The following is a 25,761-nucleotide window of genomic DNA, read 5'->3' on the forward strand; positions in this document are numbered from 1 at the left end:
CAATGCTTATCTTAGATTCTTTTCGGCCAATGTTACGGTCATAAGCATATATGAACTATCAAAGGCCGGATGAGAAAATACATTGGCAAATACATCAGCAGAAGCAAAATCCTTTTTGGGAATTGAGCAACAGTTTTCCTGTGGTTCATAAACAAGTTTTGGCAGCCAGATGTGGACCTGATGGCAACTGATGTCAACAAGAAGCATACGCATTCTATTACAGATTCCAACTTTCCAGAACATATGCAGTAGACACCCTTTCTAATTCGGTTGAATTGTCACCTAGGATATGTGTTACCTCCTTTTTTCCTCTGTCGCATCCTAAAGCCAATAGGATCAGGGGGAGGATATAGCAGTCCTCCCCATTTTGGCCAAGGAGAATGTGGTTCACAACAGCCTTAAAAAAGGCAATGCAGGTACCCTGGACATTACCAATTATGCCAGACCTTCTACATCAGGGTCAGATATACCATCTAGATCCAGCACGATTATGCTTGGAGGATTGGTGATTTGAATGGAACCTGTTAAGACAGAAGTTTTTGTCAGAACAAGTAACCCAGATTCTATTACAAGAAAAGAAGTTTTTTCGCACACCTATTATAAGGAACTCTGCGATGGCGCAAGTCCTACAATTCCTGCGTAATGGTTTCTCTCCAGGCCTAACTTTCACCCATAGAGGACAGATAGTGGCCTAAGTGTACTCCTAGATAGGAGATTGGCAGATGGTATTGTAATTAAGAAATTCTGCTACACCATTAAAATAATGTGTCTGCCCATCAAATCCTTACTGGTTCCTTGGGACTTGAATTAGGTCGTATGCATTAATGAAACAACTCGTTGAACCATTACTAGAAAATCCTCTCAAATTCTTGACTTGGAAGATTGTGTTTTTAGTAGCAATTATGTCTGCGATTGGAGTATGAAATTTATAGGCTTGTGGATTTAAGAACCATACCTAAACCTTTTGCTGGATAAAGTTGTACCTAGGACGCATGCTAATATTTCTACCCTAGGTGGTTACTGGTTCCATCTGAATCAGGATATTGTACTACTGGCTTTTCATCATGAACCTAAGAAAAAGAGAGATAAAGACTGGTATACACCGGACCTAGTCTGAAGTATTGGCATTTACTTAAACAGAATGACATAAGATCATCAAAACATTTATTTGTGATCATAGAAGAAAATAAGAAGCTTGTGTTCCCACAATTCAGACCATCTCTATATGGATTAGAGACCTGATTATATTCATATATAAAAAAAAAAAAAAAATTAGGTTTGAGAGGTTCAGGTGTTAATCAAGAAACACTCAACCAGAGCTTTGGAGACTTCATGGCCTAGGAAGACTCAGGTTTCCAGAAAGGACATTTGTGAAGCAACACCTTGGTTATTTATTCATACGTTCTCTAAACATTATGCTTTAAATGTTGCTACCGCCCACTTGGGGGTCCTGTCTTGCAAGGTCACTTGCTAAGTAAATCATATTGCATTTATGGTTTCCCACCCTGTATTCTGCTTGGGTATGTCCCAGTGTTATGGCTGCCATGGGGATCGTAGAAGAAAGCAGCGAATTATACTCACCGATAATTCCATTTCTTCTTAGAGATCCCATGGCAGCCATCAGAATGCCCTCCCCTTGTAGTGTTTTTCCAGGGACCTAAATACGGAGACACTCGAAAGACAAGGAGGAAGGGGAGGAGTGAGGTTATATACTACCAGGTGGGCGGTCACTAGAAAAACATCCTGTCTAAACTAGAGGATAGGGAGGATATCCCAGTGTTATGGCTGCCATGGGATCTCTAAGAAGAAATGGAATTATCGGTGAGTATAATTCGCTGCTTTTTTAGACATACAATATCGGGCTTATCGCATCGCACAAGCCCATAAACACCATCCAATAATTGTACATAAGATGCAATTTGTGCTTAAAAAGTACAAAACGCATTCGATAATTGATGCGTCTGTGGGCACCTTCATCAGACGCTGTAACGGGATCTGCTGCGCTATATAAGACGCTGTAACGGAATCCGCTGCGCTATATAAGACACTGTAACGGAATCTGCTGCGCTATATAAGACACTGTAACGGAATCCGCTGCGCTATATAAGACACTGTAACGGAATCCGCTGCGCTATATAAGACACTGTAACGGAATCCGCTGCGCTATATAAGACACTGTAACGGAATCTGCTGCGCTATATAAGACACTGTAACGGAATCTGCTGCGCTATATAAGACACTGTAACGGAATCTGCTGCGCTATATAAGACACTGTAACGGAATCCGCTGCGCTATATAAGAAACTGTAACGGAATCTGCTGCGCTATATAAGACACTGTAACGGAATCTGCTGCGCTATATAAGACACTGTAACGGAATCTGCTGCGCTATATAAGACACTGTAACGGAACCTGCTGCGCTATATAAGACACTGTAACGGAATCTGCTGCGCTATATAAGACACTGTAACAGAATCTGCTGCGCTATATAACATGCTGACAGCTGTAAATAAATAAATATACATATAAACATGTATACAGCACAGCAGGGCAGCAGCAAAAGCCAACGAGATTCACTCTCCCCCCCTCCCACCCACCCCCCCACGGGCCCCACGAATCCACCAAAAAACAAGTTTATTACTATGCTTATTGTAACAACATTCTTTAGCTGTAAAAAAAAAAAAATCCACCTTGAATCATGGGATGTTAAAGAGGCACGGGCGGGCGGTAGCAAAACACCTCCTCCTCCAGGCTACAGCCAGCGCTTGGGAAGGCTGATGACGCTGCTGTAGCCAGGGAGGAGGGAGGGATTCAGAGACAAGTGACTCTGTGAGTGGGAGGAGTCTGTAGTGTGCTGCTACGCTGCGCTGCCGGAAGCCGGACCGAGCAGCAGCAGCAATTAAGACAGAGAGAGGACATAGGTCAGACTCGGAGTGTCACTGTCAGCCCGCCGCCCGGCCCCACCGCCCGTGACGCTTGGCGGCAGGGACCGGGCGAGCAGGAGCCAGGCGCCGCGCACGCTGTCCGTTACTATAGTATGACACTTACAGTGCAGGCATCATTTGCGGAGGGGGGGCGGGCCGGCGGCGCCATTCCACCAATCGGCGCCCGGAGCAGGAGCTCCGCCCTCCCTACGCCTCTGTGTAGTTGGCAGGGGAATGGGCAACGGGCAACATATGCAGAGAGGATTGGCTTTCTGAATAGATGGCATTAAATATGGATAGAGATGGACAAGTGTGAAGACAGAAAATTTAGCATATCATATATAAGAAGTTACAAAAGTACATTTCCCAATTTCTTTAATTTTTTGCTAGCTACTTTTGGTACTTGAACATTGAAATACCTATGTAGAAACAATTTCATTTGTAATTTCTTAGATTTCTCCTACATCAGATTTTGTAGCACTGCGTTGCTGACTAATAAAAGCTGACGGGAGCATAAACCTACACTTTTAATTAAGATATATCCGCTTCCTCGCTAACTACTTCCGCATCCCTCCTACTGAAGTTTCGTTTTAGTGTTTGAAGAAGTAAGGTGCTGTTTAACCTAGTGGTCCTCAATATCAGTCCTCAAGTACCCCCAACAGTGCACGTTTTCCAGGTCACCCGGCAGGTGCACAGGTGCACTCATTATTCACTGACACATTTTAAAAGATCCACAGCTGGAGCTAATTCATTTGTGATTCAGTGTGGAGACCTGGAAAATGTGCACTGTTGGGGGTACTTGAGGACTGAGGTTGAGAGCCACTGGTTTAGACTAATATAATACTTATTTACTTTTGTTTTCTCAGTCACAAATCTCTGGCCCTATGGGAGCAGCTCCCTTAGTGATTAGGACTCCTGCTCTGACCTAAATATATACATTTTTAATGCCCGTCTTCTTGGTCATATTTTAAATATAAAATAGTCAATTGGCAGTGTGGTGGTGTGGGGGGCTGGTGTAACACCCCACCCGCAGTGCACCTACTCCTGTGATACTATAATAGGTCTGCCACTCATCCTGGATGTTATCAGCGCTTGATGAAAAGTGGCTGGTGGATGCGCTCAACAGAGCGGTATGTCCCTCGGCGAGCAATCTGTCTCGGAGCTGTTCCATCTTCTGCCGGGGCTGCATGTATCGCACTCCTGCCGACTTGTGTCCCCACAGTGCTCTACACAGATTAGCGTGACTTCCAGGCATGCGCACTGCCTGTGATCACACACACTGTGGAGCTCCATGCACTCAACTTCTGGTGAATAAAAGAGGGCGTCTGAGATATGAGCCGGTTTACCAATAAGCAGCTGCTCGGGTATAGGTTAGTCAATCCCTATAAAGAATTGTAAACAAAACACACACAAAAAGTATCAGTGCTGATACTACAATGTATAATTGACAAAATTGGGTCATCAAGCTATTATGGAGTCATTTATAGGGCAGTCAGATGTATATGGTAAGTGCACATTACCGGACTGTTTGTTAGTGCTCCACTGTTGTGTTGATGGGGATGGGTCCCAAGTAAAGTATCTAAACTGTTCTGGAAGTGGCCATCGTGCTCACTTGCATCTCCCCCTAAAGTTATATTATTACTGTGAAATGGGTGTTGCAACACTAGAAGTGATACACAGAGGCAGAACTACTATTGGTGCAGCATGTACATTGCATCGGGGGCATGTGAGTACTAGTGCGCCATACCCATGGGGCGACAACGTTCTAAGCGAGCTAGATTGCTCAATGCTTTACAGTGATGTGCCGCTGAGCGATTTGTCTGGGCCAGTGTTCTCTGGTGAGAACACTGCCCCCCCCCCCCCCCCCCCAATTAATAAGCAGCGCACAGTTTATTAATCACTGGGGCGTTACTGACGCACGGGGCTGTGCATCGCTATGCCTCACAGCGATTTAGGGGCATTTTCAGAGCGATGTATTAAAATTGCTCAGAAAATGCCCTAAAATTGCTGTGTGTAGGTCCCATAAGTGGCCCACTGCTGCATGGCATATTGTGAACTTGGGTTGGACTAGTGGGGGCCCAAATTATATTTTTTGCACCCTGGACCAACCACTCACAAATTCCACCACACGGCAAAATGTATTTAATTGCAGTTATATATCTACAGTTATATCCCAATCAGATCGCAATGTCGGGTTGGACTCGGGTTCACGGCAGCGACCTGGGTACGGCGCATTCACCCTAAAGCCGGGTCACTGATTACACAGAGGCTGAATTGCCAGGTTGTTTGACCCGGGTTGAGAGGATTCGTACTTTCACACCGCATCTCGACCCGGATCATTACAATATCCAGGTCGGAGGTGTGGTGAGAAAGGGGCCTAAAGGTCCCCATACATCAGAAAGATATTGTACCCAATTGTACAATCTCAACTGTTTGTATGAGTGATTGTATGACAGATTGTATAACAGATTGTGAGTACATTGTTTGTCCAAAAACCACCAACGACTGTTGGGCAGTTGAAGAGAAAGTGGGACATAATCGTGATTGTAAGACAAGTCTTTCTGATGTATGGCCACCTTAAGACCGGTCTAACTGATATACAGTATGGCCACCTTTAAATTGGCCATACATCAGAAAGACATTGCACCCGATCAAACAATCTCGATTGTAAGATGGATTGTATGCAGATTGTGTGCACATTGTGTGTACACAGTCAAACAATCACACAATCTCCCGGACCTGTGAGATTGGAGGATTGGTCCTCTGATCTGTGTGACACTCCCTCCCTGACTAGCAGAGAAGAGAGGTGCAGCTTCCGGGCAGCCCCTATTACTGTGTTTGTAACATTGGGCCATATTCATATGATTTCAAGCAGACAGTCACTAGAGGGGGCTCAGCTGAAATATTTAAATGTAGCTCCATTTGGCCTTTAATGGCTGCTGGTGGCGAGCTGAAATGTGCGAAAATTCACCCCTGTACGAGCACTCCAATGGGACTTTTCACATCGAACCCATTAGTTTGCTCGGGTTTAGCTTTTAATGAGGGAGAAATGTGTGATATATATGGTCAATTGAATATCGCCCCACAATTTCCCATCACGTGAGATGGGAGAACGAGTGTGATTAAACATTTGAATATGTCCCATTTTGATTACAATATCATAAGTGTTTTTTTTAGGAAGCAGATCTCTGTGCAGGTGACAACATAGTCAGGGGTCAATTCAATTAGGTGAGAATTTCTCACACCTGTGAGTTAAGGTCCATACACACTGTGCAATTATGCCCAGCATGTATGGACATGATGACTGCTGTCATCGCTGGGGGCATAGCCGCCCAGTGCATACACACTGATTGGCTTTCCCCCCTGCCGGAGCTATGCAAAGCCGTCCTCAAAGCCCGCTCATCTGCTGGTAATACAAGCAGTTGAGCGGCTTTCCTAGCGATGACGCGGGAGTGCACTGCAGGGCACACCAATCATCGCCGGGCCATACATACTGGGTGGCTTTGAGCTGAAATACGCTATTTTGAGCGGCTTTCAGCTCAAAGTCGACCAGTGTGTATGGGCCTTTAGTGCAGCAACAGTCACACTTTATTATAGGCTAAACTCAGGCAAAACTGTTCACAGCCCCTTAAGGCTGGCACAAGATGCTGTGCTGGCATTAAAACTCAGCAGAAATTCTCACCTAATTTTATGGACTCCTACAAGTGACACTATTACAGAGTTGCAATGTCCTGTTCTAATGAAAATGAAAAGAATACAGAGGTGTAGCATTATTTTGCTGATGAAAATGATTTAGTGACACATATTTGTGGCATAACCCGACGTATAAGTATATGCTAGATGAATCTCTGGCGGACCACAGCAGATATTGAAATTATCTGCTGCGCTCCTACATTTTGACTACTTGATTGCGAACTCAAGCTCTGGAATGTAAAGCATTTTCGAGCTTGCCCCTGGTAGCTGATGCCATAGTCACATGATGTTAGCTGATGTAGCCCATAGGCTATACTCCACAGACTTTACCAGAAAAGGGATGGTAGAGACTAGATCCCCTTCAGTTTTGATTACAGGATGTGTGATGTTCAGTGAGGGTGGAAGTTGTTAGATGCCCTCACAACGTTTTTTATTTTATATGTAATTCTCCTAGGTATAGGTTATTTTGTTTTATTTTAGCTGCATTGTACGCTCGCACGCTTCGGACACGGTGGCTCGCTTCGCTCACCACAGATTTATATTCCCCCTCCAGGTATACGTCAGGGTTGCCGACTTTCAAAATATCCTCTCCTTGCATTACGAGTTTTGGGGGTGGGGCTTAACTGTGATGTCATTAAGCCCCGCCCCCATTACGGCAAATAGCCGAAATAACTGTTCTCCATGGAGGGGTGGGGCTAAAATGACACGATTGTGCCATTTTAGCTCCGCCCCCTCCCCTGCGACCCGCGGATTGCGGCATATAAATGCCGCGATCGGGGTGCTCAGTGGGGGTCTCCCTGATTCCGGGAGGGTTGCCCACCCTTCCGGGGGCCTGGAGGAAGGACCCGATTTTCGGGAGACTCCCGCAAATTCCGGGAGGGTCGGCAACCCTGGTATACGTGGACCCTGGGCATGATGGGAAAATTGACAAAACTGAAGGGGATCTAGACACTACCGCACTTGTCCTCTTGCACATGTATGGTCAGCAGAACTGCGCATGTGCAAAACTGAGCTGGGGTCCCAAAGGAAAAGTGATGTGTACCAAAATCCACCAGACAATACAGGTCGAGTATCCCGTATCCGAATATCCGTTATCCAAATTATTCCGAAATACGGACTTTCCAGAAAGTGAAATTTTTTTTTTTTTGCTAAAAACTCACTGGGGACATTTGTAACAGCATCACTGGGGACATGATATGTAACTGGCACTATATATGTGCAAGACAATGATTGCTTGGCATTCAAATTCAGTGCTGAGATAGTACACACATTTTGTTTCACGTTTTGAAACCTTGTTTTTTGAACAATTAAAATATATTTGTGTGTATTTTATGTGGTAATAAAATATATTTGTGTGTATATTATGTGTTTATACAGCATAAATGCAAGATACTTCAAAATACATCATTGAAATATTAAAATATTCCGAAATACGGAATAATCCGTTATCCAAAATTCTCCTGGTCCCGAGCATTTTGGATACGGGATACTCAACCTGTATGTGCAATAATGTTATTAATGGTCTTTATAGTGCAAACATGTAAAAAAAAAAAAGTGTCTGTGTAGGCACCCTTTAGACTATGACGGGGGGTGGGGGGGGGGGTATGTTTTGTTCAGGTGATGGGGTACATGTGTTAGGCTGCTGGGAGGAATGGTTAGGTGGCAGGTATTGGGACCATGGGCATCACCTCATCAGCTCCTATGGTTTTCATTACCACCTTTATGCTGATGATACCCTAATCTATCTCTCCTCCCCCGACTTATCCCCATCACTCCTGTCCAAGGTCTCCGAATGCCTCACGGCCATCTCAGCCTGGATGACCCAACGCTTCCTGAAACTAAACATGGCTAAAACTGAACTTCTAATCTTCCATCCCCCGTACATCCCCTCTTCTCCCACTATCTCCATCAGCATTGGTGAAACCGAGATCACCTCCACCGACCAAACGCGCTGCCTCGGTGTCATCATTGACTCCTCCCTCTCTTTCACCCCCCACATTCGTGCTCTCTCACAGTCTTGCCGCTTTCACCTACGCAACATCTCACGCATCAGACCATTCCTCTCCACTGACGCGACCAAAATTCTCATTCACTCTCTTGTCATCTCCCGCCTTGACTACTGCAACATCCTTCTCTCTGGGCTACCTCTCACCCGCCTCGCACCTCTCCAATCCATTCTTAACACTGCTGCTAGGCTCATCTTCCTCTCCCGCCGCTCTACCTCCGCCTCCCCCCTCTGTTTATCTCTTCACTGGCTCCCCATTCCTTTCAGAGTTCTCTTTAAACTCCTCACCACCACCTACAAGGCTCTCTCCTCCTCCACAGCTCCCTACCTCTCTTCACTGATCTCTATCCACACTCCCTCCCGTCCTCTTCGCTCCATCGCTGACCGCCGACTGACCTCTCACCTAATTACCTCCTCCCACTCCCGTGTCCAAGATTTCTCTCGCGCTGCCCCCCTGCACTGGAACAACCTCCCGCCACCCATCAGGCTATCTGATTCCCTTACCTCCTTCAAGCGCTCCCTCAAAACCCACTTTTTTCGACTAGCCTATCCCTCCTCCTAACCTCTTTTGATCCTCCTATCCTGCCTCCGTTCCCCTCCGTTCCTACTTATCCTATTGTATTTCGTTCGTCCACCCACCTATTTTTAGTATGTTAACTCTTATGAGCAGGGCCCTCCTTCCTCACGTACTCACCCTACCTCATTACCTCACCTGTCCTGTTCTTCCCTTCCTCTACTTCATCTTCAGTCTCCTTGACAATTTTGCCACCTACTTCTGAACTGATGCTGATTTTAGTTCGACCAGCTATACCCCTATTTATACTGTATCTTTCAACACACCCTGTACGTTACCTTCTAATTTGTTTTTTTTGTTTGCTATGTACGGCGCTGCGGACACTTTGCGGCGCCTTATAAATAAACGTACTACTACTACTACTATCACCATCACCAGTCATCTGTATGTAGTTCTAGCATTATTGTAGTAGCGATACCATAGAATGACATCATTAGGGAGCAGTAGAGCAATGTTGATAATATAGATTATACGGTTATTGTGGTGGTGACAGATGATGATGATGATGGCAATGTTGCAGTGACACAACAGCTGATGTGATTACCCTTGTGATTCGCACTGTTATGGAGGTAATGACAGTATAATAAATGGTTAGTGAGCTGTACTGGTGACACAAGTGACCCTGTGCCAGTAAGCATCTCTCCCCCTGCGTTACCACCAGTGAGGGAAGAGAGCAGCACAGACACCCGATCAGAGAGACACAGGAGCAGACGGATGCCACCACTCTGCCTACATGTATCTCCCCTCCTACCGCCGCCGCTCTCATTCTCCATCGCATCCACCCCCATCATATTGCGGCGCGCACGCCACGCTCCCACCTTCCCACGAAGTCCCATCGCGCGACCCGTCCATTGTTGGCTGGTCTATTGCGCACGTGGGCGGCGCGTCACCTGAGGGGCGCGACTTACGGCAGTCCTCTTCCGTGACATCACACACATTCTATTGGCAGTTGGTTTTTAGCCCGTCGATGAATGAGTGTACCTCCTCCGTCTCACACGGCGTTGTCGGTGACCGTTGAGACTGGACATCGTATAAAACAAGCTCATCGTGTTCACTGCTTAATTGGGAACAGACAGCCATATTTACTAATAGGAGTGCATGAGCGGAACTTGAAAATATGCGGTATACAACTACAAGTCTTTACTATACCACTCAACCGTCAGACAATACAGACAGCATCCCAGTGACTGCCAAGCAGTACACAGAGCATATATGTGAGTGTCAGTATTCTCTGTAAGAGATGGTCACAGCCAGAGAAGTTTATAAAATAAGTTTCCAACTTTACAGCTTAATTATCCTGAAAATAGAATTCTAACTAGGGATGGCCATCGTTGCCATCGCCATCGATGGTTGCTAAACTATGCATTGGATGACCATCGATATTTTTGCATATCGATGGTTATCCATTGTGTTTGATTGATTGGCCTGTGGGCCATTTAAAACACGGGGGGCGGGGTATGCTCCATGTCCCAGCACTTTGAGGAAAACATCGTTTTTCTGTTCCATCGATGGAGGGAAACCATCTGGTTCTCCCCCATCGATGGCAAAAGTATTCAACATCGGCCATGAACCATGATTTTGATTCATCGATGGTCGATGGCCATCCCTAATTGTAACCCCGAGCTGAGTGTATATTTTATAATACCTCCCATTCACTGTTGCTGGGGTGCAAGGATGCCATTGGTATGGGGCCTAGAGGATCAGGGTTATGATAAAGTTACATACCAATTCACCAGATTATCATGGTAAACAACTGGGTCTGATCGATTGTCCAGACAGAATTGAGTGATATTACATTTTCAATCGCAGATGTATTAAGCCTGGGAAAGTGATAAAGTGGCTAGTGATAATCCTGCAACCAATCAGCTCCTAGTTGCCAAGTTACAAGCTGGGTTTGAAATATGACAGTTCGGAGCTGAGTGGCTGCTGCATTATCACGGTCACTTCATTTCTCCAGACTTCATAACCTCTGCCCCTCAGAGGAATGTGTAGTGAAAGTTACAATGGTAAGGGGGAAGTGTAATGTGGCATTAATTGAACTGAAGGCCACTGTAATCTGTCAATCCGATCTGCTTTATGTAAAGTGCATGACACTATAATGTTACATAATCAGAACTGAGGCACTCCAATACACCTTTTACACCGCCGGAAAATCCGGGTCAGCGGCGGGTCAGACCCGGTTCTGCGGCGGTGTAAATGGGATGAAGCCGTGTCCATATACATGGGTCCTCTACCCCAGGTCCTGACCTGGGTAGAACACGGTCAGGACCCGTGTAGAGACCGGTGTAAATGTTCCCGTTGCAGGTTGAGGCACCCGCAGCGGGACCTTGCACAGCGTGCAGCGCTGTCCCCTCTGCTGCAGGAGGAGGGGGGTGTCTACTGCTGCTGAGGGGGGGATCTGTCAGGCTGCTGAGGGGGGAAACGGAGGGGATGCTGGCGGCAGCTGCTGTAACTCATAACTCCCCCTGCAGCTGCGGGGTCCCTGCAGCGATTGGGATGTCAGTGGCGGGGTACCTGTAGCGGATGTGAACTAGTATTAGCCGCGGCCAGCATCCCCTCCGTCTCCCCCCCCCCCCCTTAGTAGCCTGACAGATTCTTCCCCCCCAGCAGCAGCAGACAACCCCTCCCCCCATAGCACCTAGGGACAGCTTCCCCCCTCTCAGCAGCAGCAGACAGAGGGACAGCTTGGCAATGAGCAATTTCACCCCTCTTGGCAACGAGCAACCCCCCTGGCAATGAGCAATTTCACCCCCCTTGGCAACGAGCAGTTTCATCCCCCTTGGTAACGAGCAAGCATTTTTAATGACATCCACAAGAAAAAGCAGGGCTAACCCAGGTTCAGTGTAAATGGTGCAGACCCAGGTCCGACCCTGGTCGAAGTGCTGTGTAATATCCCTTTTACAGTGAAATTGTGGCATTTTAGTTTAATTAAGCTAGTGATTAGTATAAGGAAATGCCCATGGTGGTTAGGAATTTGAATGCTATTTACAGACAGGGTGGATCCAGAACTACATGACCGGGAAGGAGAGGACGTGTGATTTGTGTATGAACGTAGAGGATGATGGGCAGAGATAGTGTGTGACATGTAAATTGCGATAGAAGACAAAGATGATAAAGAGGACTAGAGGGAGATGGAGATGTAGTGGGTGATAGGAAAAGGCTGTGGGTGACAGGGAGAAGGTGATGAGGATAGGTAGTAGGCAGGGCTATTTTTCAGCAGGCTCCAGCAGGAACTGAGGCCCTTATTCTAGTTCACTCTTTCTGACAAAATATTTCTTAGATGGACAAAACCATGTGCACTGCAGGTGAGGCAGGTGTTACTTGTGCAGAGATAATTAGATTTGGGCGGGGTTTTACACCTGCCTCACCTGCAGTGCACATGGTTCTGTCCATCTAAGAAATATTTTGTCAGAAAGAGTGAACTAGAATAAGGGCCTCAGTTCCTGCTGGAGCCTGCTGAAAAATAGCCCTGGTAGTAGGTGACAGGGAGAGGCAGTGGGTGATCTGAAGTAACAAAAAGGTGATGGGGGTCTGTTTAAGATGGTCTCGTTCCCTAGACTTCTTTATGTGGTCCAGATGCTCCCCTTTTTTCTAAAAGACCAAGATGTTTTAACCATCAATAGAGCCCTCTCTAAGTTTAATTGGGTGGGAAAACGACACGAATCTCACAACTGAAACTGCAACAAATGCCGTCCAAAGGTGGTATTAACTTGCCTTGTATTCAAGATTATGCCATAGCAGCCAACTTACGTTACGCCATAGACTGGGTAAGTGGTGCAAATAATTACACTTACAGATCCCTAGATCAGTCTTTCCTCCAAGATTGTTTGCTAGATGCACTACTTTATCTATCACCCACATCATCACCACTTTCTATAAAAGAAAATCCATTAATGTATACTCCCTACATTGCATGGCGCAATGCACATAAAAGAGTATGCCTACCAACTAATATCATATTATAATATCATTACATTCGCCACTGATCCATAACTGAGATTTCCAGGGAGGAAGCCCAGACCCTATCTTCTTGGCATCTCCGGGGACTGCGCTCATTACTCCAATTTCTAGACGAAGATCATACCACACCTCTCACCTTATCACAGTTGAAAGACCGCTATCCTCTGCTGCAGATCCCCTTATTTGCTTACTTCCAGGTCAGGAGCTATTTGATTAAAAATGTTCCAAAATTGTACAAGGAGGGTTCGGATCGGGCTTTTGACCTCATGATTGTTAACCGAAAGGGTGAACAGATACCTACCTCTACTATTTATAGCCACATGCGTACACACTTGAACCTCACTAAAGTTAAGAAGGGGCTGACACATTGGAATACGGTCTTCCCAGATATCCCAATTTTGTCCATCATCAAAGCCACATTATCTCTAAATAAATTGCTTGTTTCATCTTCTTATGCAGAGATGCAATTTAAAATCTTACATAGGGCTTACTACACACCCAAACACCGTTTTTTGATGGGCATAGCAGATAATTTTATCAAATGTCAGTCTCCAGAGTCCGATATCTATCATTGTCTGTGGTCATGTGATATAATACAATCCTTTTGGCTAGATGTCCAGGGCTATATCAACAATACCCTAAAGATACCGTTTACCATGACATCTCCCTGGGCATTGTGGAATATCCATCCACATGACACTCATACATCCCTCACTCGAGGCATTAAGTGCCTTTTGGCCAAAATTGCAGCAGCCACAAAAAAGACTATCCTTTCTCAATGGATTCACCCTGACACTATTTCTATGCAGCTCATGTTTTGGATTGGATTAAGTGCCCGTTAGATACGGAAACCAGGGCATTGAAACTCTTTAACACCTGGCTGCCGTACATATATACATTCCCTTGATATTTATGAAAAAGACCATATTAGACAACCGGTCCAGCTTACAACGTGGTATAACTTGGCTACTTTGGAAAGGGGACATCCTCCCTTCTGAGTCATTGCTTGATGCTTATGTTTTAATACGTGATTATCGTATGTGCATAAAGACACACCATAGGAATGTGTTCTTCATGAAGCCTTTATTGTGCCCTATGTCCGAATTACCGTAATGTACCATTCTATGTTTAATTATTATAACTGTAATTACCAATGTCAATGTACCATATGTGAACCTTTATCTTCAAACTTTAATAAAAATATATATAAAACAAAAAAAAAAAAGTGATGGGGAGGAGAGGCAGAGGGTTATAGGAAGGAGAGACGATGATAGTCAGGCAGTAGGCGACAGGGAGAAAGAGCAGAAGACAGAGAGGCAAAGGGTGACAGTGAGTCGCATTGCATAACAGGTGTGGTATGGTGGTCCGACAATTGGGATCCCGACGGTCAGAATCCCGACTGCCGATGCTCTGACAGGGGGCGAGTGCAAAGTAGCCCCTTGTAGGCTCGCTGTGCTTATCATGCTGCGGGTTCGGTGGCTCGCTTCGCTCATTTTATGGGGTCATGGACCCCCACAAAAGAGTCGGAACCCAACTGTCAGGCGTTTAAACAGTCGAAATCCTGACTGTCGGGCAGTCATCCAGCACCCTTGGTTAACACCAAGGAATGGGAGACGGAGGCAATGGATAAAGTCAAGGAATGGGTGATGGGAGGAGGAAGCGGACAATGACAGGGAGAAGCAGCGTGTGGCATAGACGATCAAAGTAAATGAAAGTGGGTAACAGAAGAGAAAGGTAGTGTTCATTCTAGAACTTGCCATATTTGAAAACCCATGCAGTTCCTCCTCCTTGCCTGGGGTGTCGCTGTCTGCTCTAGTGCTTCTAGCACAGTGTGGTCTGTATGTCAGCAGTGATGTGCAAACCAGACCTGTGCTAGAAACACCACAGCAGACAGTGACACCCCAGGCAGGGAAGAGGATCTGCATGGGTTTTCAAAAATGGCGGGTGCTAGAATGATCACTAGAAAGGTGATAGGTAGCGATAGTTGGAGATGTACAGGCAGTAAGTGAGTTGGAGAGGCAGTGGATGATGTGACATGGAGGCATTGGGTGACAGGGAGTTAATGGGTGATGTGATCAAAAAGCCTGCTGTCATAATGCAAAATCACCTTGCCAGTAGGGACAGGCATAATGAGGTACATCCACTAGAAGAGTTGTTATTCTTTCGGAACAAATAGAGAGATAGATAGATAGATAGAAAGATAGGTGGGTAGATAGATAGATAGATAGATAGATATATAGGTGGGTAGGTGGATAGTAAGTGAGTCATTAGATAGACAGATAAATGGATGGGTAGGTAGATAAATGGTAAATCAATAGATAGATAGATAGATAGATAGATAGATAGATAGATAGATAGGTGGGTGGGTGAGTGAAGCGCATTACCTGTAAAAGATATGTGGGTGATCCCTCACTCCTTGTATAATAGTGAAGCTTGGCCAGCAGGGAGTTGTTATCCTTTGGGACCCACATATTTTTTTCACTGAGCGTATTAACTGTAGATAGATAGATAGGTGGGAAGGTGGATAGCTAGTGAGTCATTAGATAGACAGATAAATGGATGGGTAGGTAGATAAATGTTAAATCAATAGGTGGGTGAAGCGTAATACCTGAAAAAAATAGTGCAGCTCGGCCAGCAGGGAGTTGTTTTCTTTTGGGACCCACATATTTTTTTCACTAAGCGTATTAACTGTAGATAGATAGATAGGTAGATAGATAGATAGGTGGGTAGGTGGATAGATAGTGAATCATTAGATAGACAGATAAATGGATGGATAGGTAGATAAATGGTAAATCAATAGATAGATAAATAGGTGGGTGGGTGGGTGAGTGAAGCGCATTACCTGTAAAAGATATGTGGGTGATCCCTCACTCCTTGTATAATAGTGCAGCTCGGCCAGCAGGGAGTTGTATTTGGGACCCACATATATTTTTCACTGAGCGTATTAACTGTAGATAGATCGATAGATAGATAGATAGATAGAAAGATAAGTGGGTAGCTAGATAGATACATAGGTAGGTAGGTGGATAGTTAGTGAGTCATTAGATAGACAGATAAATGGATGGATAGGTAGATAAATGGTAAATCAATAGATAGATAGATAGGTGGGTGCGTGGGTGAGTGAAGCGCATTACCTGTAAAAGATATGTGGGTGATCCCTATAACCCACATATCCATTAGATAGGTAGTTGGGTGGGTAGGTACATAGTAAATTAGTGGAGACGGGCAGGGTCCTGCCACCCAGCCACCAACTGCCAGGGATGCGCGTGGGTGTGAGACGCTCACGCATCCCAGTCTAATAGAGTCCCTCTCTGCTAGCTTTCAGTAGCGGTGACTTTCTGGTGAGCGTCGGCAATGAAAGAGAGGGGCTCCATCTGTATACTGAGAACATATTATCATGCTTCTTTCCATTTTTTAGGTGATAATTCTCCATAAAACAGATGATGAGGTTATAACAGCCATCTACTGCGAGGTGACCTGGACTGCAGAATCGTCCTCAAGTCAACAAACAAAGATGAAGCACAGCAACAGGAGACCCAAGTCAGGTAATTAATGAAAATTAATTACTGATAATATGTTTTGGTATACATTTGAACTTCACAAATAGGACTTCTAGCTAGGGACTCTTCTATTATTGTACATCGTGATAACTTAGTGTACAGTTAAATAGATAGTGATAGGTAGAGAGAAATAGAAACAGTAAAAGATAAACTGATACCTTCCTCCTTCACTGCCCGCAAAAGAAGCTTGGCGGACAGGGGGGGAGGGGGAGGAAGAGAACTCAGTAATCCACGTTTTTTTTTTCAGTCAGCGCCCTACCTCCCTGTGTAATAGTGCAGCATGACCAGCAGGGAGGGTGGGATCCATAGTTGGGTAGATAGATATATGGTAAATCATTAGATAGATAGAGAGATAGGTGGGTGGGTGGGTGAGTGAAGCGCAATACCTGGAAAAGATATGTGGATCCCTCACTCCTTGTATAATAGTGCAGCTTGGCCAGCAGGGAGTTGTATTTGGGACCCACATATTTTTTTCACTGAGCGTATTAACTGTAGATAGATAGATAGGTGGATAGATAGATAGATAGATAGATAGATAGATAGATAGATAGGTAGATAGGTGGGTAGGTGGATAGTTAGTGAGTCATTAGATAGACAGATAAATGGATGGATAGGTAGATAAATGGTAAATCAATAGGTGGGTGGGTGGGTGAATGAAGCGCATTACCTGTAAAAGATATGTGGGTGATCCCTCACTCCTTGTATAATAGTGCAGCTCGGCCAGCAGGGAGTTGTATTTGGGACCCACATATTTTTTTCACTGAGCGTATTAACTGTAGATAGATAGATAGGTGGATAGATAGAAAGATAGATAGATAGGTGGGTAGGTGGATAGTTAGTGAGTCATTTGATAGACAGATAAATGGATGGCTAGGTAGATAAATGGTAAATCAATAGATAGATAGGTGGGTGGGTGGGTGGGTGAGTGAAGCGCATTACCTGTAAAAGATATGTGGGTGATCCCTCACTCCGTGTATAATAGTGCAGCTCGGCCAGCAGGGAGTTGTATTTGGGACTGAATAAAAGGGAGTTTTGTTTGCGGAGGGCAAACAGAAAGACAAATGTGCCTTTTTGGGCGCACTCTTTTGTTTGATCATTGGATGATAAGATTAGTTATTTAAAACATGCACCTAGATATAGCGCTAGGGACCCCCAATATACAGAGAAGCCTTGACGTGGCTTGGGGGCATAGCATACACCTGCGCAGGTATATGTAACCAATATCTCTGAATTCTATTATCATGTAGTGTTCTAGATTGGTTACTAGCATTGCTCAGTGTGTTGAGGGAAAAAATGTCTTGTTTTACTTACCCAATTTTACCTATAACCATTAATCCCTCTCTCCTTTACCATTTATTCTTATACATACCTGACTAGTCCATGATCTGCATGCACTAGATTTCATCTATATCTCTCAATGCCCATGCGCATCCATCTTCATCCCAATATATACCATGTATATTTGAGATATATTATCTATGGTTTATATTTTACATTTTATGTTTTGTGATTAAAGATTCCCTATATTTGATGCCTGTAGGGTTTCAATATAATCCTTACTAATATTATACTCAAGGGCCTCTTATGATCTATAAATTGAGGAATCCATTTATTATATAAGAACTATTTGGTATATCCATCTCCCTAGCTGTCACCTGTTTTGGTTACTTTATTCTATCTGACTATTAACCATAACCACCAATTCCTCCTTTATTATATATTTTTATACAACTTGTCTAGTCTATGATCTACACGCACTGGATTTCATCTCTATTTATCCCTTAATGCTCATGCGCATCCATCTTTATTCCAATATATACCATATATCTTTGTGAGATATATTATCTATGTTTTGACCAAAAGATTTTTTCTATATTTGATGTCTGTAGGGATTTAATATCCTTACCAACATTATGTTCAAGGGCCTTTTATGATCTTTAACTGGAGGAATCCATTTATCATCTAAGCACTATCTAGTACAGGCATGTCCAAAGTCCAGCCCGGGGGCCAATTGCGGCCCGTGCTGTCATTTCAAGCGACCCGCAGCCTCCAGCCAGAAGCGGGTGGAGCATCAGATGCAGGACACACAGCACTAAAGGTGGGGCCCCGGCGATCGTGCTTTTACCTTGCTGTCTGTAGCAGTGAGGAGGTGCCTTCCGCCACAGTGAGATGTGTTTGGCGTCTTTCGGGTGAGTATGCATCCAACCCCTGCAGCTGCAATTGTATATCACCCTCCTCCACAATCACAGTGACAGCAGTGTGTGGGGAGGGGGTGCAGCAAGGGGCAAGCTTGCTCCTGTAACATGCAGAGTGGAGGAGGGCAGCAGCGGGAGCCCAAGCATCTCCTGTTCTTGCAGTTCCTGCTTTGCCTCTCCATCCTCTGGCCCACACAAGGGGCTGGGAAACATACAGAGAAGGGAGGGGGCAGGCAGGGAGACATACAGTCAATGGGGGCAGAGTGGGGGACATACAGTGAAGGAGGGTCAGGCTGGGGGACAGACAGTGAATGGAGGCAGTGGTGGACATTCAGAGAAGGGGGGGCAGGCAGTGGGACATAGTGAATGGGAGTCACACAGTGAATGGGAGTCACAGTGAATGGGGGCAGATTGGGGGACATACAGTGAAGGAGGGTCAGGCTTTGGGACATACAGTGAATGGAGGGTCAGGCTTTGGAGACAGTGATGGACAATCAGAGAAGGGGGGACAGAGTTAATGGGTGCAGAGTGGGGAACATACAGTGAATGGTGGACATACAGTGAAGGAGGAGCAGGCTGGGGGACATACAGAGAAAGATGGTCAGGCAGGGGAATATACAGTGGAGGGGGCAGAGTGGGGGACATACAGGGAATGGGGGCAGGCTGGAGGAAATACAGAGAAGGGGCAGGCTGGGGTACAAAAAGTGAATGGGGGCAGAGTGGGGGACAATTCTGATGTGATTAATGATTCAAAGAATGTCAGGCTGAATGGTCGGCCCCCCACATTTTCACCTCACCAAAACTGGCCCTCGTCGCAGAAAGTTTGGACACCCCTGATCTAGTATATTAATTTCACTAGTTGTCACCTGTTTTGTCACTTTATTTTTTTTTTATGATCAGCACACCTTTTTATCACAAGTTTGAAGTTCACGTATCTCATTGAAGCACCCTAGTAATATTCATTCATATACATATAAGGACATTACATGGTAGTCCATTTTAAGTGCTTCACCACCACATTATACTCACATGCATGCACGTATATGTAGCAAATATTCTAACACTTCATCCCCTTTCCCTTCACCAGTTCACATTTCACATATTTATCCAGCACTGTCATTATTTAGATATTTCAGGTTATATCAATTAAAAAAAAGGGGGGTCCATTGATATCACAAAATTATTATCCCATATTAATTGGTTATATCTACATTATTCATGAATCACATATTAAACCTGTGAAATTGTCAATATGATGGATGAGCCATCATAAGATAGCACACAATTTACATATACAGGTTGAGTATCCCGTATCCGGGCACCACCAGGGAACAGGTAAGTATGTTTAAAAAAATGATCCCAAAATGCGGAAAAATCCCTTATCCGGAATGCTCGTGGTCCCGAGCATTTCAGATAAGGGATACTCAATCTGTATTTGTTATATATAAATAATGTTCATTAATGTTTTCTTAATAATTTTGGAATCCTCTTAAATTTATAAATATACAAAATAGTCGATATAATACATCTATTTTTCACTGAGACAATTACTCATATTACTTTTTGTTTCAGCTAGAATATGAATGTACGGATGACAGAAATGTTACTGATGTGCTAGATACAATCTCAGCACTTTATTGGTTCTCATAATTCACTAATCATACTCACTCTGCGCACAACTGATGCATTACATAGAATCCTGAGGCATCTACATTAGGCAATCTTGTGGCATCTGCCGGTAATAGTAGCTGTCAATCACAGCACGAGACGAGCCACGAAAGGACACAACTACATGCCGGTACTTCTGGACATGTACGTGAATACACGACCGTATAAGTATAGTACTAGACGAGCCGTGACAGGATTCCGGGCAGACAGTCTGGTTGGCCTTGAAAAAGCTTATGCGGAGCGCGCCGGCTAGCGGTGCTGCTGACTGGCAACGCACTATGGGGCAGATGTATTAAGCCTTAACAAGAGATAAATGCAAGGGTGATAAAGAGAGACAAACATCCAGCCAATCAGCTCCTTACTGACTTTTTTCAAACACAGCCTGTAACATGGAAGTTAGCAGGTGATTGGCTGGACATTTATCTCTCTATATCACCCTTGAATTTATCTCTTGTTACGGCTTAATACATCTGCTCCTTTGATAGAAATGCATTTTGATTGTGTATTTTTTCACAGGTCTCTGCCTGTAATGAACCGCTGAATAGGGAACCTTATTAAACTGTTCATACCGCCTGGCCTATTACAGTGCAATGTTAGCAGTTGATACTGTCTGATAATAAACACAATGGCATTTCACTGCTTACTTAATCAGGCGGATTGCTAAACACTTATATATAGAATATTATAAGCATCCACCAGAGCGTGTGGTGTACCTGTAAAGCTCTCTTCCTCTCTGTTAAGCCACAGTGCTGAGACCAATACAGAGGGTTAAACTGAGCCTCTTGCAATTGTGTACCCACGTTTATGGATTCACTGCTGATGATAGCAGAAAGAGGTGATGATGATTTATATATAAATTTGTCTGCAAAAAAACTTACCAGCATTGTGAATCTCCAGAAGTCGACCTACTGTATATGATACGAAATTTAGACAATCATAGAATTCTGGAGAGAGGTCACACAGTTGATTCCTCTCATCTGGTAATCTCAACCAACAATCTATTTGTGCATATCCATCTCTAAGGGAACATTTGCAATCGCACTATTGAATGGTGTCTAATTATCAGTGTCAACCATAGGCGAATCTAGAATTATGGTAATGGGTGGTCCCAGATCCAGACGTAACAGCAGGGGGACCTTTGCGCGGCGTAGCCGCGCGACAAATGGGGCGTGGCCTCATGGGAAGGAGGCGTGGCATCACAAAAAGGGGTGTGGTATTACACATTAGACCATACACAGTAATGCCCATTACACATTTTAGCAAACTCCGTAATACCCATTAGACATAAAGCCACACGCCGTAATGCCAATTACACATAAGGCCACACACCATAATGCCCATTACACATTGTGCCACATATCATGATGCCCATTACATTCTATATAACAAACCATAATGCCCATTACATATTTGCCACATAAGTGCTGCTTACCTACATGCTCATTGCTAGGGGGTTCTTGCTTGATGGCACCATAGTGCCCATTACACATGATGCCGCACACCATAGTGCCCATTACACATGATGCCGCACACCATAGTACCCATTACACATGATGCCGTGCACCATAGTACCCATTACACATGATGCTGCACACATAATGTCCCTTACACATGATGCTGCACACATAATGCCGCTTACACATGATGCTGCACACATAATGCTGCTTACACATGATGCTGCACACCGTAATGCCCCTTACACATGAAGCCACACATTATGCGTAATGCCCCCACATACCGCCACTTGTAGCATCCCTTAAGCAATGCCCCCAAAAGTGCCACTAACTGTAAATTTTATATGAGCCTTTGCTGCTGCTGCAGGGAGAGATGGAGAGCGGTGCAGCTGCTTCTATGGGGAGAGGAGCAGAGTGCAGCGCAGAGCACGCTCCCACTCCCCTCCTGGTGCCCCTTCTAGCGGAGTGGACATTTGAAATATTGTGCACGCTGTTGTTGTGCGTGACGTCGAGGGAGCACGCTGGGCGCTGGCACCACATGATTAAGGGCGGCTGAATTCAGAGCACTGCAGGTCATGGCTGTTTGAAATAATACCCCTTTCATAACAGAAAATGCAGGGATTTACCCGGGAATATGGTCCCAGGATCATGCAGGGACATTCCCAGGCTGACCCACACCAGCCTAGTCCCTGCATTTTCTGGTGTGAGGGGGAGAGACAACCACTCCCCTCTCCCTACCCCCTTTTAACCAACCAGCTATATCTTGGGAACCAACCGACCCATTTACATGACACCAGTATCATATTGAAGAACTTTTGAGTTGGCTTTGAATGATTTTGTTCCCGTGAAACTGGGCTGTTTGGTTCCAGAGAAATCTGCCCTCAAAGAACATAAACAGTCATGAAATTACGTTTAAGAAATAAAAAAATTGGTTTAACCTCAATATCCCTGGAACCAATTAACCCATATAGATCCAGCCTGCTATCAGATTGAAGGCCCAGCGATTTGGGTTAGACTGAGATCAACCTCGAGCTTCAGTGATGCCAGAAGGGGGAACTGGCAGCCGTTGAACTGGGTGGGGGTCGGAATTAGCGGGTCCCATGTTATCCTATAGGGAAAACGTTCCAGCTTTGCCTGGCCGTATCTCCGGTTCCCAGCGGGCTAGAGACACGGGGCTGGGCTCGTTGGAAATCCCCGTCCCTCAACTACTAAATGGGCTAATGGGTGGTCCTGTGCAACCCCGGACCACCCCCTAGATTCGCCTATGGTGTCAACACATATATTTCAACCAAAGTACACACGCATAACTCTAGGTCAGGGGTGGCCAAACCGGTCCTCAAGATCTACCAACGGTCCACGTTTTCCAGGTTACCTAGCTGGTGCACAGCTGTAGTTATTACTGACTGTCACATTTTCAAACCTGCCGCATTCATTCCTACTACAGACCCACAGATTGCCTGGAAAACATGCACCGTTGGTAGATCTTGAGGACAGGTTTGGTCACCCCTTCTCTAGGTTGTACTCTAAGTATTAAGAATATTCAGTCACCTTGGTGATGTGACCATGTTCTTAAATAAACCTTGGCCCAGTTTGTGGCGACGACAGAACACTGGTCAACAATTGCTAATTAATATAGCCTGATCCTATGTAAGCTGACATACCAGTCTATCCTAGGTAGTTCAGGCTACAGCAACTTCTGTATAACTAATGTGGATGTATCTAGTGATTCTTTTGTACAGCTACTAAGTTGCCGTATTAATAAACTGTAACAAATTGTCCCTTGCTCTGCCCTTAACAGGAGAGAAAGTTATGTCAATTCTCTTTCACTTTACACTTCAGTGTCCTATTTTTTCTGCATAGGCAAATATATATATATATATATATATATATATATCCAAACAATATCACTAACAATTTGCGCTAGACTACAGGCGGTCGCCAATAACACTAGACCCCCTACTAGAGGGATCCTATACAATCCAATACACAACCCAATAGTGTTATTTAGGCGCCCTTCAGTGATTAGACAATATAATATGTTATGTCTTTCCAATCAATGTAAAAAAAATATTATTATCCAAGACTTCTCATTAAGTATAAAACATTTATTTATAAAACACATAAAATGCAAGTGCTCTTGGAAAAGGAGTATTCTCTTTGAATCAGGATCATACCAAGTACCCGACGCGTTTCGTCTCTTTATGAGACTTCATCAGGGGATTGATACTTATAGTATGAATCTATAAAAATAGAGCATGATTGTAAATACATAAAATAGGAAAGACATTAGTAATAATTTATAATCTTTTTTTGATTAAAAAACAATGGAAAAGACAGAGATGGCGAACAGAAGGGAATCAGAACAAGAGGATGAGAGAAGAAGAAATGACTAGGAGTCTGTTGGCATTGACAATTATTAAATCATTGAGATTTTCAATAAGAACTTTGTCAGGAATGCAAATTATGAATAAATAAATACTTTGGCATACCTTAATTGAATTAAAGTTGTTTTTAGCTTGTAGAATAGTAGGGATAATTTTTATTCACACTGTATTTTCAAAGTGTACTGAAAGTAGTTACTGCAAATAAAGTGCATTAATTACTATATCGCATATATATTAAATACTGCAAATAATTATATATATAAAAAGATTATAAATTATTACTAATGTCTTTCCTATTTTATGTATTTACAATCATGCTCTATTTTTATAGATTCATACTATAAGTATCAATCCCCTGATGAAGTCTCATAAAGAGACGAAACGCGTCGGGTACTTGGTATGATCCTGATTCAAAGAGAATACTCCTTTTCCAAGAGCACTTGCATTTTATGTGTTTTATAAATAAATGTTTTATACTTAATGAGAAGTCTTGGATAATAATAATTTTTTTACATTGATTGGAAAGACATAACATATTATATTGTCTAATCACTGAAGGGCGCCTAAATAACACTATTGGGTTGTATATATATATATATATATATATATATATATATATATATATATATATATATATATATTTCTGTGCTAGTCCAGGGTGTTTCCAAAACTGTTCAAGTTAATGGAATGTCGGGCACTCGCCTCATAAAGAATCCAACACAATGTGTATAAAAGTCCAAAGTATAGGAGTTTTATTTTCAATTGGTCAAGTCGATTTTTACTGTCATGCAGATAGGTTATGCCCCGACGTTTCGGTCCTATGCGGACCTTTTTCAAGGAGCTTTCTCAAATAAAGTTCAGCTGCTCCAGGCACCAGTGGGCTCTTTCTTCCCTACTCCGTTGATTTCACTGAACTTTATTTGAGAAAGCTCCTTGAAAAAGGTCCGCATAGGACCGAAACGTCGGGGCATAACCTATCTGCATGACAGTAAAAATCGACTTGACCAATTGAAAATAAAACTCCTATACTTTGGACTTTTATACACATTGTGTTGGATTCTTTATGAGGCGAGTGCCCGACATTCCATTAACTTGAACAGTTTTGGAAACACCCTGGACTATAATTGGTTGCATGTTGATTATGTGCACCCTTTGTCTGGCACCCCGTGTTGCATTACACTCAGTGTGAGTGCGGTCTATACATAGACTATATTTCTGTGCTAGATATAATAATTTGGACCAGGTTTATTCCAACTGTAACATAAAGGGGACAATTACAAAAACTCTTTCTTGGTGACTTGGTTTGATTTCACTATAGAACCATGAACCTGCAGGCACCACACTA

At 44.0% G+C, this 25,761-nt stretch overlaps 1 long non-coding RNA gene across 1 annotated transcript; it reads right to left on the minus strand.

Annotated features, from left to right (window-relative positions):
* Window positions 1-24,116: 24,116 nt before the first annotated feature.
* Window positions 24,117-24,617, minus strand: LOC146079705 (uncharacterized). Its single transcript, XR_014474705.1, has 2 exons — window positions 24,522-24,617; window positions 24,117-24,272 (listed from the first exon to the last, which is right to left on the minus strand). It is a non-coding gene; the product is annotated as an uncharacterized LOC146079705 (long non-coding RNA).
* Window positions 24,618-25,761: the final 1,144 nt, after the last annotated feature.

Source organism: Crinia signifera, chromosome 5 (genome assembly GCF_055691185.1).
Source record: "Crinia signifera chromosome 5, ASM5569118v1, whole genome shotgun sequence".
NCBI classification, from domain to species: domain Eukaryota; kingdom Metazoa; phylum Chordata; class Amphibia; order Anura; family Myobatrachidae; genus Crinia; species Crinia signifera.